The sequence below is a fragment of the Schistocerca nitens genome, chromosome 2 (assembly GCF_023898315.1).
Source record: "Schistocerca nitens isolate TAMUIC-IGC-003100 chromosome 2, iqSchNite1.1, whole genome shotgun sequence".
Lineage (NCBI taxonomy): Eukaryota > Metazoa > Arthropoda > Insecta > Orthoptera > Acrididae > Schistocerca > Schistocerca nitens.
In genome coordinates, this window is record NC_064615.1 from 681264067 (window position 1) to 681279541 (window position 15475).

The window sequence follows — 15475 nt, forward strand, 5'->3', positions numbered from 1 at the left end:
GTCAGCAAGAGAAGTGAATCGGACGCGAGATTACCGATTACTATGCCAGGAGAGGGCGCTAGGACATGACAAGTGAAGAACAGTACCACCTTCTAGGAGGAAACTATGCCTAGTTTAACTGTGCCTGCATGGTACAGCGCGTATTAGACCGCCCTCCTTGTAACAAAGTATGGTTAAATAAATGGCCTCTAGTATGGAAACCTTGCTATTCCGGGCATAAGTTCATTGCACAATTTTTGTTCCATATACTCTCATCGATCAATTCATAGAGACTGTACACTGTGGAAAAACTCACCCTGTATAATGATTCTTGTTATAGTCTTATTTTTACTTATAGACAGTCTGATGATGACCACTGGAAACTGCATTCTGCAATGGTTTAGTACCTAGGATACAAAAAATAAAGCACGTTATGTCAGTGATTCAAAGAGACCTATTTCAGCGGTCGTCCTGGCTCTCCACGAGCCTGTGAATGGGCAACATGCAGAAATATTTCACTCAGTTATACAAACGAATTTATTCACCAATCAACATTCCGTATTTCAGACCTTTTGCTACGAAAGTTATGTACCTACCTAGTTTCGAAGTCTGGTGGATGACATCCATAGCTTATACAGTACGCCACAGTCTTTTCATACGTAAGAACTACTGTCCTCGGATAGATTCCTCGGTCATATAGAAAAAAAATTCACGTTTGTCACCGGCCTTTGTGGCCGAGCGGTTCTAGGCGCTTCAGTCTGGAACCGTGGGAGGGCTACGGTCGCAGGTTCGAATCCTGCCTCGGGCATGGATGTGTGTGATGTCCTTAGGTTAGTTTGGTTTAAGTAGTTCTAAGTTCTAGGGGACTGATGACCTTCGATGTTAAGTCCCATAGTGGTCAGAGCCATTTGAGCCATTGCACGTTTGTCCCTGCTTTGTTCGTATCACGTCGATTATGTTCAATGTTGAGTGAGTTTGTATTGTAGTATGATGAAAAAGAAAGCTTAAAAGTTTTAAAGGGCAGTAGTGTGTCAAATATTATTCATCAGGCAATTTTTCTTAGATAGCCAGAGGAACGCTGGTCAGATGGCTGGACGTTTTTGAAGGATGTTGCAGCGATATTCTCCATATTGCTGTGATCATTCCTCAATTTCTCATCTTTGAGTTGGTTGGTTGGTTGGTTAATTGATTCTGGGGGGGGGGGGGGGGGAGACCAAACAGCGAGGTCATCAGTCCCAGCGAATTAGGGAAGGCTGAGGAGGGAAGTCGGACGAGTCTTTTCAAAGGAACCATCCCGATATTTGCCTGAAGCGATTTAGAGAAATCACAAAAAACCTAAATCAGGATGGCCGGACGCTTGTTTGAACCGTCCTCCTCCCGAATGCGAGTCCAGCCTGTTAAATACTGTGCGCCACCTCGCTCGGTCCATCTTTGGGGTGAGGACATTTGTTGAGCAGGCATTTGTTAGTTTATTAGTAAAGCACCGAATAGCGGATTATCGTTATATGACAGGTTCACGGTGGTCTCAGTTTCTGCGATGTATATTTCATTAAGGCCCCTGAAACCGTTCAGTTTAACTGCGCAGTTTATCCTGTGCGACGTCATGTATGAATGATAACAAATCTATATACCTTCAGTTTAACTGTGCAGTTATCCCTTCAAATAAAAAGCTGTACAGTTACGCGAACTGAAGGTGTGTGCGCGAATATAGTTTTCCCCCACAGGATTCGAACACAGTCGAGCGCCAGCACAATAACCCGCGACAGCGTACTGGGCTCGAAAATGGGCAACATGAAACTACAAGATGAAATAAAAAGATGTAGACTGAAACGGTAGTCAAAAACGTTCAGGAGTGGAACTTTCTCAGAAATATATTCCTCTAAAATAGGAACGTTCAACAAAGAAGATAATAACTGAGTGAACGAGGTCCGATAAGTGAAGTAGAAAGTGTGAAGATATAGTCATTAATGATAGGTACTTATTTCTTTCTTTCTGTCATTTCTTTCGCTTTCTTAGGCTAAGTGTTAATATCTTTGATGGTGTAGCTATAGCTGGGTCTTATAATAATATTAAAATATAATTGCAGTTTATTTCTTTTTTCTCTAATGGATAAATATGGTTTCCCATTATTACTTGAATATAGAAATAGTTTGAATTCTATTGTTTATTTTATCTGCATTTGTAATATTAGCTGTGATGTAAGAACTACTATGTAAATCGTACACATGAAATCACAGAGAGTGATATCAAGCGTAACACTTTTGCAGCGAATATACAGTGAGGGAATGTTAGTGTGTGTGCGGCAATGTGGCGGAAAGCGCGTTGTTAATCTGAGATGCAACAACTCGCCGAGACAGTAAATCGTGAAACCTTACGACCGACGTTTAGGATTACCGTCGCAGTGTTTAATGAGAGTTGAAGTGATCGTTGCGAACAGAAAAATCTTACGGTTTGAGTATTACTAAGTGGACTGTGTGTCATCAAGTACTGACAATGCTTTCACGAGTAGACATTAGAGTTATTGCTACCGTGTGAGTGAAACTGCTTTTACATTTAACAGCATCGCGAGAGGCCCCATAAACTATGTAATATATTTGTCTTCTTAATGAACAGCCAAGTGTTGCAGATGTGACTGTCACTGTGAAAATTAATTACAGTTATTGATCAGGTCCAGGAACGATTTTGCTGACAGTGAATTGATGTTCATATGCAAATGAGACGAACAGTTATAACGCGGTCGGAAATTATCAGGAACAGCGCGTTAAGTTCTAAAAAGAGCATTAGGTATGTATAACGAGTAATAATCTTGCACGGGCTAAATCTGTGGATTATCACCAGCATTTATGTCTATTCAAGTAGTGGCCTGTTAAACGTCACTGCGGATGACTTTGCAGACTAACCGAGAAGAGACTTCGTCAGCATACTTCGCCGTGGAATTACGACAAACAGAGTTGCTGTAATAACTTCGTCTGCAACATCACAAGCCACCGCTGTCATCTCAACACGTCACCACGCCTCTCCAACGACGAAAAGAAATTTTTGGAAATTTGTGGTAAGGTCTTACGGTACCAAACTGCTAAGGTCATCGTCCCTAAGCTTACACACTGCTTATTCTAACTTAAACTAACTTACGCTAAGGACAACACACACACCCATGCCCGAGGGAGGACTCGAACCTCCGACGGGGGGAGCCGCGCGGACCATGACAAGACGCTCAGACCGTGCGGCTACACCGCACGGCGGACGAAAAGATAAGCTGCGCATTGCCGCGCACTCTCCCCCGTTGAAGACTCACATAATTCATCAGGTCAGATTGTGAATCATTTCTTTCATTATAACTTTTTTCTTTTCCTTTTCTTAATTTTGCTACGTAAATAAACTTGCTTGAAGTGAACTACTAACTTTCAATGTAGCTTTGTTGACCCACCACTAGTTACGAGTGTTTTTCTTTTACTTAAACTATCTCTTTCTTTTAAATTAATGCTGCTGCAGTTGTATGTGTTTTATGTGGCTTTTGGAGGGAAGGGTTACCAACTGGTGTGCAGCGTTACCTTGGGTGAGTTGGCATACCTTAATGTCTGATCCGGTCGCGCGCGTAAATCGCGGTGTCCGCCATTAGTTTCTGGTCACCGACCAAATATAATTAAAGCTGCTTGTTCGGTGTTGGTCTAAGCTTCGCGGCGAGGGCAAATTGAATGTGACAACTGTCAAACCACGCAGGTCATGTTTACATTGTACTTAGCATTATGTTACCGCACTTTCGCGACTAATAACTTGCTTTTTTATGATCACAGGGATAAGTGAACAGATATGTAGTCTAATCCTACAATGTGTACGGGGTTAGTAACATAATTGTGTATGATTTAGATGATTTAGTGACTAGGCTGAATCACATTCTCCAGGTACACACAATCTGAAAGTAAAACTAGTTCTTCTGGGGCGAAATAATCGGGCATCATCTCAGTTAGGTTATTTCTAACAAAACCTCGTACACGTATACGGTCTATAATCTCACAAAGTACACTTCTGCGAATCGTCTTCTTCTCACTTAGTCTACAAGTCTACAAAACCAGTCATGAAAACAGACAAATGCTGACTCCTCCATATGGGCATTGTAAACATTCACTCAGAGTAGCGGACCAAGAGAAATGTTACTATTGTTCGACCGTTCTGAAGCAATCGCTTATATCTGCACTTCGCTTGAGGTGCCTTTTTCCCCTCATACACTTTTTTTCAATGAGACGTGGAAATTTCATCTGTTGCTTGCAGCCTCGCCTGTGCTTTCCCATAACAGGTTTTCTCCCTTTTAAGCTGTGAGGTTAAGCACAACTGTTCATACTTCAGGCGCCTTCTCTTCAAAATGGTTCAAATGGCTCTGAGCACTATGGGACTCAACTGCTGAGGTCATTAGTCCCCTAGAACTTAGAACTAGTTAAACCTAACTAACCTAAGGACATCACAAACATCCATGCCCGAGGCAGGATTCGAACCTGCGACCGTAGCGGTCTTGCGGTTCCAGACTGCAGCGCCTTTAACCGCACGGCCACTTCGGCCGGCTGCCTTCTCTTCAAGACAGATGATTACCAATTAACGTAGTCTACGGCAAAGTCACTGGAGACGAAGCGCAAGTCGGCTCTGGGGGAGAAAATCGGACGGGCCCTTTTAAAGAAATCATCCCAGAATTTTCCTTAGGCAATTTAAGGAAATCACGGAAAACCTAAATATGAATAGCTGGGCAGGGATCTGAACCGCCGTCCTCCTAAATAACGTGTCCAGTACGCCAACCACGCGCGACCTCGCGCGACTTCACGGCACGTAGCCTGTCGAGAACCTCGCAGCACACTCCATTGTTTCCAGTAGGTTCCGGTGGGAGAAACACACGCGCTACAAGGCCTCGACAATCCTCAACTGCAATAAGAAAGAAAGGGGGCCATATAACTTAGACATTGACCTCAAAAACAGTCAAAGTATCGTTCTGCGGCAACTTTTCAATAAATTTCGTACTTGTCATCTTCAGGTGAAATGAGATGCCCCCGACACTTCACCTGAAGATGATAAGTAGGAAACTCTTTGAAACGTTGCCGCAGAACGAAGCTTTGACTCGGCTGATAACCAGAAAAGACTTCATCATCGAGATTCGCCGAAAATGTCTAAATTCGCATGAAGTCAAAGTAATCCCACACTCAGGAAATGAGTGTAGGGCAGCAGATGCAGGAATCCTACATCGCCGTTCACGACGAGGTCCTAGTGGAGGTAGTTTGTCAGTGCCTTCCTCCGATCTGTTACGAAATGTCAAGTGTGTATCTGTGCACTGTGAATCACTGCGATGATTGCTTCGTATAGTGTAGTGTTGGGTTTGTGTTGTTATCTATGAAGGGAAGGGAGACGGAGAAACCCTGTATCGGCATGTAGCATACTCTTCTCGAATAGCACTAAGGGGGGGGGGGGGGGGGGCACCGAACTTTACATCACCATTAGTCCGACGGATCACCGTCAACTGTGTCACATACCCTCACTTCAAGAGACACTGCCGAGAGGCGATACGGAACACCACGACCTCTCCCCCCACTACCGGCCAAACATTGGCTGTGAAAATTTTCCTCCATCAGAATTCGAACTGGTCTACCTCCGATTCGAGCGCCACCGCACGGGCGTGCTTTAGCGAACTCGGCTATAGAGGCGGGTAGACAGTGACCTAATGAAAGAAAATCTGAAGAGTCTCATTTATTGAGGGAACTAGGTTAGTGCAATTTAGAAAGCGAAAATTAATATCATCGAGGACTTCAAGAAAACAAAAAAGAAACCTGTGAAGACTGGTCCCCTGTAGACATCTTAGCAGAACAACGGAGGATAATAGCCAATTAAAAAGGATGACTACTTAGAATTACGTTAGATAATCTATATAGGAAAAATAAATGTAATTTTACAAAGCGGTGCCGCACGGGATTAGCCGAGCGGTTTTAGGCGCTGCATCATGTGGACTGTGCGGCTGATCCCGGCGGAGGTTCGATTCCTCCCTCGGGTATGTGTGTGTGTGTTTGTCCTTAGGACAATTTAGGTTAAGTAGTGTGTAAGCTTAGAGACTGATGACCTTAGCAGTTAAGTCTCATAAGGTTTCACACACATTTGATTTGAACAAAGCTGTGGCTCTTATGAGCATCCAATGTGGCATGAAAGAAGATAACAAAAATGGTTCAAATGGCTCTGAGCACTATGGGACTTAACTTCTAAGGTCATCAGTCCCCTAGAACTTAGAACTACTTAAACCTAACCAACCTAAGGACATCACACACATGCATGCCCGAGGCAGGATTCGAACCTGCGACCGTAGCGGTCGCGCGGTTGCAGACTGTAGCGCCTAGAACCGCTCGGCCACTTCTATATGTAGCAAGAACGAACAGAATAAGGAACATGGACATGGAGCAGCAGACGAATATATGAAACGTAGAAGAAAGTATTACTGATTACAGGAAACGGATAGTAAGTACAGAGGATTTCTAACTGAATATTATCCAACAGACTGCTCCAGTACCATCAAAATAACGAAGAAATATTGGCTACTCCAAAAAAAGATGGATCCAACAGATGCAGAATAACTTCTAAAAATCATAAAATCTACTAATTGTGTAAAAGAAGAAGAAGGAGAAGCGAAAACGAAGTCCAAAACATTGTCAGATGGCGCGAAAAAGATTGGTTGCAGAAAATCGACAAACGACTGACATTGATTTTCGTAACTTTTATCCTATAATCTATTAGGAAGATTTATCATTTCCAGAGGTAAAATTATGAGACTGGCTACATAAGTTCGGTAATTAAAACCCAGAAAATAACTTTGTACGAAAAAACGCTTCAACCTTACCTTAATGCATTTGATCTACTTTCTGTGTTACTCAAAAAAGTTTCTTACCTGTAACAAATTTTTGGAGTTATGAAACAGAAGGAATGCCACACGGGCCAAGTTTGGATAACACAGTTAGTGTTGAAGTGTTTCATTGTAGCTGTGGATGGGTGACCAGGTGCACCGTCGCACTGAAAGAACACATCATGCAGGGTATTCTGATCACTTTTGCGCAAAGTACTAACAAACAGTCCAGTAATTCTGTTTAGAATGAGCTAAACACCGGTTTATCCTTTTCCCGTCCGTTAAGAACCATTATGTCTTCATGTGAGACCGCCCTGTGGTGTCATAGTCAGTTGGAAAGGGAAGGGTAAATTGGCGGAGATGATAGGAAAATCTTTAAGGGGGGGGGGGGGACAGAAGCTCATGGGAGTACTTCTCTTTTAGGCTAAGTTCAGTATCCAATGATCCAACACTGATTCAAATTAAGCTTAATGAGAAGCTCAGACAGATAGGTAATAGAGACATTAAAATATTACAAGGTTCTCATAAAAGTACAGTAATAAATAATGTTAGTATGTCACAAGATTCTCACAAAAACACAGTGAAAAATAATGTTAGTATATTGCACCAGAATATCAGGGGATTAAAAAACAAATTAGATGAGCTTCTTTTTTGTTTAGAAGATTTAGAAACTGAGAGTGGAACAGATACACTATGTCTGTCTGAACATCATATAGTCACAGGTATGGAAAGTGTAAAAGTAGGAGGATATAAGCTTTCAGCACATGTAAATAGAGACACTATGGAGAGAGAAGGAGTTGCTATGTATGTTAAAATCTGTCACCATGTGAAAAATTTCGAGACAAAAAAATGTTGTGTAGAGCAACATATAGAAGTACGTGCTTGTGAGCTTAAACTAAATAATGATAGTTTTACAACTGTAGCTGGGTATAGTGCCCGTTTGGGAAATTTTCAGATATTTTTGAAACACTTGGATTATTTGTTGTGCTATCTGTCAGACAGAGGGAAGCAAATTATTGTTTGTGGGGATTCCAATGTAGATTTCCTGAAAAAGTCTGATAGAAAGCTTGACCATGTATTACTTGGTTCTTTCAATTTGACATCAGTTATTGATCTTCCTACTCGGATGGTACAGGAAAGCAGCACACTGATAGATAATGATTTTATAGATCAAGATAAATTTAATCAAATCAAACCTTTTCCTGTTAAGAATGACCTGTCTGATCATGATGCAAAGCTAGTTACAATATATGAGGTAGCTCCATAGAGTGCTCCAAAACAGTCCTCCAAAATAGTATGCAGAATTAAAAACGAAACAACTGAAAATTTTATGGAAAGCTTGCAACAGTTAGACTGGGATGAGGTGTACAGGGAACCTGATGCTTATTTAAAATTTAAACTATTTCATGATACCTTTGTGAGGATATTTGAAAACAGTGTCCCTAAGGAAATAGTTAAATATAATTGTAAGAAATCGTCTAAAAAGCCATGGTTTACAAAATGAATTAAAAAAATCTTGTAAACAGTAAAGGGAAATGTATAAGTGTCTTATAGCTAGGAGGAGTAATGATCCAGAAACAGTGAAGCATTATAAAAGCTACTGCACTGTATTAATGGGAGTTGGAATGGAAAATTTTTTTCACGTTTTTGGAGTTTCATCCCATTCTAAAATTTGCAATTTTCCGAATAAAATTATATATATACTCCCACGTGAGTTTATAAGTGATATGTATAATTTTACTTAAAGATCTAATAAGATTTTTGTATAGAAGGCTGTGGATGGCTATGTTATAAAGGTTAAATTACGTGTTTGTATTGGTAGCACTGACAAATTCAGTATCGTATAGTTCCGTAGGATAAACCATCGTTGTATGTAGAAGTGCTAACGTTTTTCTGAGGAAAAGTGACGAATATATTGGTAAATATTTCAAAAAGTAACATGTGGTGTGTGAAGTTACAGACAACGCAATTCAGGCAAACTCCTCAGTATCTAGAGAAACACCCATTAGTGCTTCGAAGATTAAAATAAAACTTTGCCGTACGCAGTTTTCTCAAAACGAAAGTGATGTAAATGGTAGGTTAGACTATATTATGATAGATTTACACATCCTAACAAGGGTGTTAGGTAAATGTGTGTTTCGTAAAATATGTGGAGGGCCAGTTAGTTTACATGAAGACAGTGAGATATCAAATGGGCTAACCAGGAAACTTATCATTAATTGTACCAGTTGTAAATATACTCATCCATTTTGGAATTCTGGTAAGTTTAAAGATAATTATTTCGACGTAAATGTTAGGTGGTTTTATGGATTGAGACCTATTGGCAAAGGACACACTGCAGCATAAACAATGTGTGCCATAATGAATATGCCATGCCCACCTTGTAAAATAGACAAGTATGATGGATTTATTGGAGCTGCTGTGGAATCTGTTGCATGTGAATCAATAAGGGTGCTGCAAACGAAACTGTTGACGTAAATGATGGTATGACTGACATACCAGTAGCTTTTGATGGCACTTGGCAGAAGTGCAGCTACACTTCTAAGAATTCTGTTGCTATGGTGACCAGTGTGGATACTGGAGAGGTGATAGATTTCCAGATTTTAACCAAACATTGCTATAAGTGTAAATCAAGGAATAAAGAAGGGAATATCTGTGACAGAAATTATGAAGGAACAAATAGTGGCATTGAGGCCTCTGCAGATATTGAAAATTTTAGTCGATCTGTGAACGAAAGGGGAGCGTGTTACGCTAAAGTCTTAGGTGATGGAGACTCAAAAGCATATTACAGTGTAGTAGCCACTCAGCCTTATGGTGAGAAGATTATCACAAAACTGGAATGTGTTGGTCATGTCCAGAAGAGGATGGGCACCAGGTTGAGGAGGTTGAAACAAATTTTGAGAGACAAGAAACTCTCTGATGATAAAACCATAAGAGGCAGTTTGACAGACAAAATGATTGATGAAATACAGCAGTATTGTGGGATGACCATTAGAAATAATACTGAGAATTTGCTGAAAATGAAGCAGGCAGTATGGGCTACCTTCTTCCACAGACTGTCAACTGATGATAAACCGGCACACCACCTTTGCCCTCCTGGACCTGATTCATAGTGCAATTACTGCAATGCCCCCTACTCAAATAGTTCATACAGCCATAAACATTCCATCCCAGCAGCAGTCATGGATATCATACAACCTATTTACAGATACCTGGCAAATCCTCAATTACTGAAGAAGTAACTGCATGGTCAGACTCAAAATCCCAGTGAGTCGTTCAATAATCTTATATGGACGCTCTTACCAAAAAATGTTTTTGTTGGAATGAAGACACTGAAGTGGGGGTTCAGTGATGCTGTTATTGCTTTTAATGATGGCGACATTGGTAGGGTGAAAGTTCTACAGAATATGGAAATGAATACTGGAGCAAACTGCATCAGAGAACTTGAATGCATGGACAAGGTTCGCATTGATAAAGCAGAGTATGCAACACAGTTGGCCACGAAGGAGTCAAAAAAAAAAAAAAAAAAAAAGAAAAGATCAAGAGGATGATATACAGCATGGTTCAGGGTGCTTCTGAGTGACTAAAAATAAAAAATTAAGCATATATTAAGTGAGTTACAGTCTTTTGACACATGAGAAGCTGTTCCTGAAAATTTACATTTTTGTTGCATTCTTCCTTAAATCCCAGAAACCACTTCGAGTAGAATATTCAAATTTTCAAGGAGTAATAACATACATATCCTGAGTGTACTGAACTAAAAGAAGCACATAATGTTATGTATAATTAAAATTATTTAGGATAATGTACAAAAAAGTACACAAAGTTTTAATTGTGTAATTAAAAATTTTATTTCCAAAAGCAGTGGCTGAAATGCAATTATTGTAGTTCAATAGACTCAGAACATACAGTGTAATGTACTGTAAAAGTTTCATTTCAATGGCTACAGTGGTTCCTGAAATACAGGGAAGCCAAGTCACTAAATTTCATATTGTTGGGATAGAACATTTCAACTCCCCTTCACAAAAGTTAATAAAAAGTCTATAAGTGTGTGCATTATGTCTGAAATTAGTACATTTGATAATAAAATTAAAACTATTTGGAATATTGTTAAAAGGGAATAGAAAAACCAGAAGCACAAGAAGACTGTATTTTCTATCAAACTCAGTGAAAAGTTTAACAAGAAGACAGAAGTAGAAAACATTTTTAGTAATCATTTTTTAAGTGTTGTAGAGAAAATAGGATCCAGGTATTCATTATAAAACGCAAGGCAGTATATGGAGGATGCAATACCTAAGCAATTTGATAAAATTGAAATTGAACCCACCTCTCATACTGAAATTAGGAAAATAATAAATTCGCTCAAAAGTAAAAGCTCAAATGGAATTGGTGGCATTTGCAACAGAGCTTGTTCCCAGCAGATAAGTAGGATTCTCAGTCACATATGTAGTACCTCACTGAAACAAGACATTTTTCCAGGTAGACTGAAATATGCTATTGTTCAACGATTGCATAAAAAAGGGGATAGGTCTGATGCTAAGAACTATCGCCCAACCTCACTTCTGACAGCTTTATTCAAAATTCTTGAAAAAGTGCTGTATTCAAGAGAAGCAACACATATTTGTAAAAATGAAGTACTAAAAAATGTCAATTTGGTTTTCAGAAAGGTTTTTCAACAGAAAATGCTGTATAGGCTTTCACTGATCAAATATTAAATGTACTGAATAACTGAACATCACCTACTGGGATATTTTATGATCTCTGAAAGGCTTTTGATTGTGTGAATGATGAAATTCTTCTAGATAAGCTTGAGTATTGTGGTATGACTGGGACAGTGCGCAAATGGTTTAATTCAAATTAACTGATAGAATGCAGAAGGTTGAAATTAACAGTACAAATAGTCTGCAAAAATCAGCAGAGTCCTCTATCTAGTAAGGTATCAAGAATAGTGCCCACAGGGTTCAGTCTTGGGTCCCCTATTTTTCTTAATATATATTAATGACTTGCCACTCTATATTCATGAAGATGCAGAGCTAGTTCTTTTTTCTGATGATAAACCTGACAAACAAGAATCAGCTGAGGAAACTGCAAATAATGTCTTTCAGAAAACTATTAAGTCGTTCTCTGCAAATGGACTCTCACTAAATTTTGAGGAAACGCAATTTATGCAATTCTGTACAGTAACAGGCATAACACAATTGATAAATATAGACTATGAACAAAAGTCTGTTGCTAAGGCACAATGTACAAAATTTCTGGATATTTGCAATTATGAGAAATTGATTTGGAAGAAACATATCAATAACCTGCTGAAACAGTTAGGTTCAGCTACTTATGCTATTAGGGTTATTGCAAATCGTGGTGATAAACATACCAGTAAATTAGCATACTACGCCTATTTTCATTCACTGCTTTCATATGGCATCATATTTTGGGGTAATTTATCATTAAGAGAAAAAGTATTTATTGCACGAAAGCGTGTAAACAGAATAATAGCTGGAGCCCTCCCATCACACCTTGCAGATATTTATTTAAGGAACTCAGGATATTCACAGTACTTTCGCCATACATATATTCACTTTCGAAATTTGTTATTAATAACCCATCTAATTCAAAAATAACAGCGAAGTGCATAGCTACAACACTAGAAGAAAGGATGATCTTTACTTTTCTGGGTTAAATCTGACTCTTGTACTGAAACGGGTGAATTATGCTGCCACAAAAATCTTTGGTTATTTGCCGAATAGTATTAAAAGTCTCACAGATAGCAAATCAACATTTAAAAACAAATTAAAAGAATTTATGAACGACAACTCCTTCTGTTCAATTTAGGCATGAAGTAGTATCAGTAAAAAAAAAAATATTTTCTGTAAAAGATACTTATGTTAAAGTGACACATTCCACATCATTACGTGACTTCGTATTCATGATCTATGGAACAAGTATTAATGTATGTATGTTGATACCACACAGGAGGCTACCGTTCGTGTGCAGAGGATTCCGTTGTTGTCCAACAGCAGCAGCGGCAGCGACAGCGACCGGCGCTGCTCAACCACTGGCCTCATGAGTGCCACGCCCCCTAAGCTGAGGATCGCGTGGATAAGAGACCGGTTCTAGCCAAGTTGTCGAGAAGCTCCAGTTAGCAGCAGTCGAGGACTATCACACTGCAGTTGTAACTTTCGCTACAAAGTAGTACATCAATATTGGCTTCAAGACTAATGTTTATTTCTGTGTAGTGGCAGTGAAACTGCCTTTGCCAAGAAGTTGTGTGCGCATTTTGACGAGGACTCATTTGTACCAAAGCTGAGTGTATTACAATATTTCTCTCAGTGAGTGTGTTCCCTCATTCTTTTGATTTCTGACTCAGAGCCTACGCATCGTCCCAAATGGATAAGAGTACTTTTGGCGAAGAGATTTAACTTGGCCACTTCACACCCCACCACTAAATCCTATAGCGCTGCCAAGCTTAACGCCCACCTCCGACGGACAGATTACCGTCAACAGCACCACCTGCCTACACTGCATACATAGAATTTAAATCACTACTCTTATCTTGCCTTATTCTGCCGATGAATACGCCTGTCTGGTGTGATACAATTTTTACATGTCATAAAAATGAACCTAGTACTACATTGTCCTGTAGTTTTATTACATGTTGCCAAAGACCAACGTCTGTAGGCGAACCCCACATACTTTGCGCCATAGTGTTATGGTTTTGGTCTCCAGTCCTGAGACTGGTTTGATGCAGCTCTCCATGCTTCTCTACCCTGTGCAAGCTTCTTCATCTCCCAGTACCTACTGCAACCTACATCCTTCTGAATCTGCTTAGTGTATTCATCTCTTGGACTCCCCCTACGATTTTTACCCTCCACGCAGCCCACCAATGCTAAATTTGTGATCCCTTGATGCCTCAAAACATATCCTACCAACCGGTCCCTTCTTTTTGTCAAGTTGTGCCACAAACTCCTCTTCTCCCCAATTCTATTCAACACCTCCTCATGAGTTATGTGATCTACCCATCTAATCTTCACCATTCTTCTGTAGCACATTTCGAAAGCTTCTATTCTCTTCTCGTCCAAACTATTTATCGTCCATGTTTCACTTCCACACATGGCTACACTCTACACAAATACTTTCAGAAACGACTTCCTGACACTTAAATCTATACTCGATGTTAACAAGTTTCTCTTCTTCAGAAACGCTTTCCTTGCCATTGCCAGTCTACATTTTATATCCTCTCCACTTCGACCATCATCAGTTATTTTGCTCCCCAAATAGCAAAACTCCTTTACTGCTTTAAGTATCTCATTTCCTAATCTAATTCCCTCAGCATCACCCGACTTAATTCGACTACATTCCATTATCCTCGTTTTGCTTTTGTTGGTGTTCATCTTATATCCTCCTTTCAATACCCTGTCTATTCCGTTCAACTGCTCTTCCAAGTCCTTTGCTGTCTCTGACAGAATTACAATGTCATCGGCGAACCTTAAAGTTTTTATTTCTTCTCCACGCATTTTAATACCTACTCCGAATTTTTCTTTTATTACCTGTACTGCTTGCTTATTATACAGATTGAATAACATCTGGGAGAGGCTACAACCCTGCCTCACTCCCTTCCCAGCTACTGCTTCCCTTTCATGTCCCTCGACTCTTATAACTGTCATCTGGTTTCTGTACAAATTGTAAATAGCCTTTCGCTCCCTGTATTTTACTCCTGCCACCTTCAGAATTTGAAAGAGAGTATTCCAGTCAACATTGTCAAAAGCTTTCTCTAAGTCTACAAATGCTAGAAATGTAGGTTTGCTTTTTCTTAATCTAGCTTCTAAGATAAGTCGTAGGGTCAGTATTGCCTCACGTGTTCCCATATTTCTACGGAATCCAAACTGATCTTCCTCGAGGTCAGCTTCTACCAGTTTTTCCATTCGTCTGTAAAGAATTCGCGTTAGTATTTTGCAGCCGTGACTTATTAAACTGATAGTTCGGTAATTTTCACATCTGTCAGCACCTGCTTTCTTTGGGATTGGAATTATTATATTGTTCTTGAAGGCCGAGTGTATTTCGCCTGTCTCTTACATCTTGCTCATCAGATGGTAGAGTTTTGTCAGGGCTGGCTCTCCCAAAGCTATCAGTAGTTCTAATGGAATGTTGTCTACTCCCAGGGCCTTGTTTCGACTTAGGTCTTTCAGTGCTCTGTCAAATTCTTCACGCAGTATCGTATCTCCCATTTCATCTTCATCTACATCCTCTTCCATTTCCATAATATTGCTCTCAAGTACATCGCCCTTGCATAGACCCACTATATACTCCTTCCACCTTTCTGCTTTCCCTTCTTTACTTAGAACTGGGTTTCCATCTGAGCTCTTGATATTCATCCAAGTGGTTCTCTTTTCTCCAAAGGTCTCTTTAATTTTCCTGTGAGCAGTATCTATCTTACCCCTAGTGATATGCGCCACTACATCCTTACATTTGTCCTCTAGCCATGCCTGCTTAGACCTTTTGCACTTCCTGTCTATCTCATTGAGACGTTTGTATTCCTTTTTGCCTTCTTCATTTACTGCATTTTTATATTTTCTCCTTTCATCAACTAAATTCAATGGTTCTTCTGTCACCCAAGGATTTCTACTAGGCCTCGTC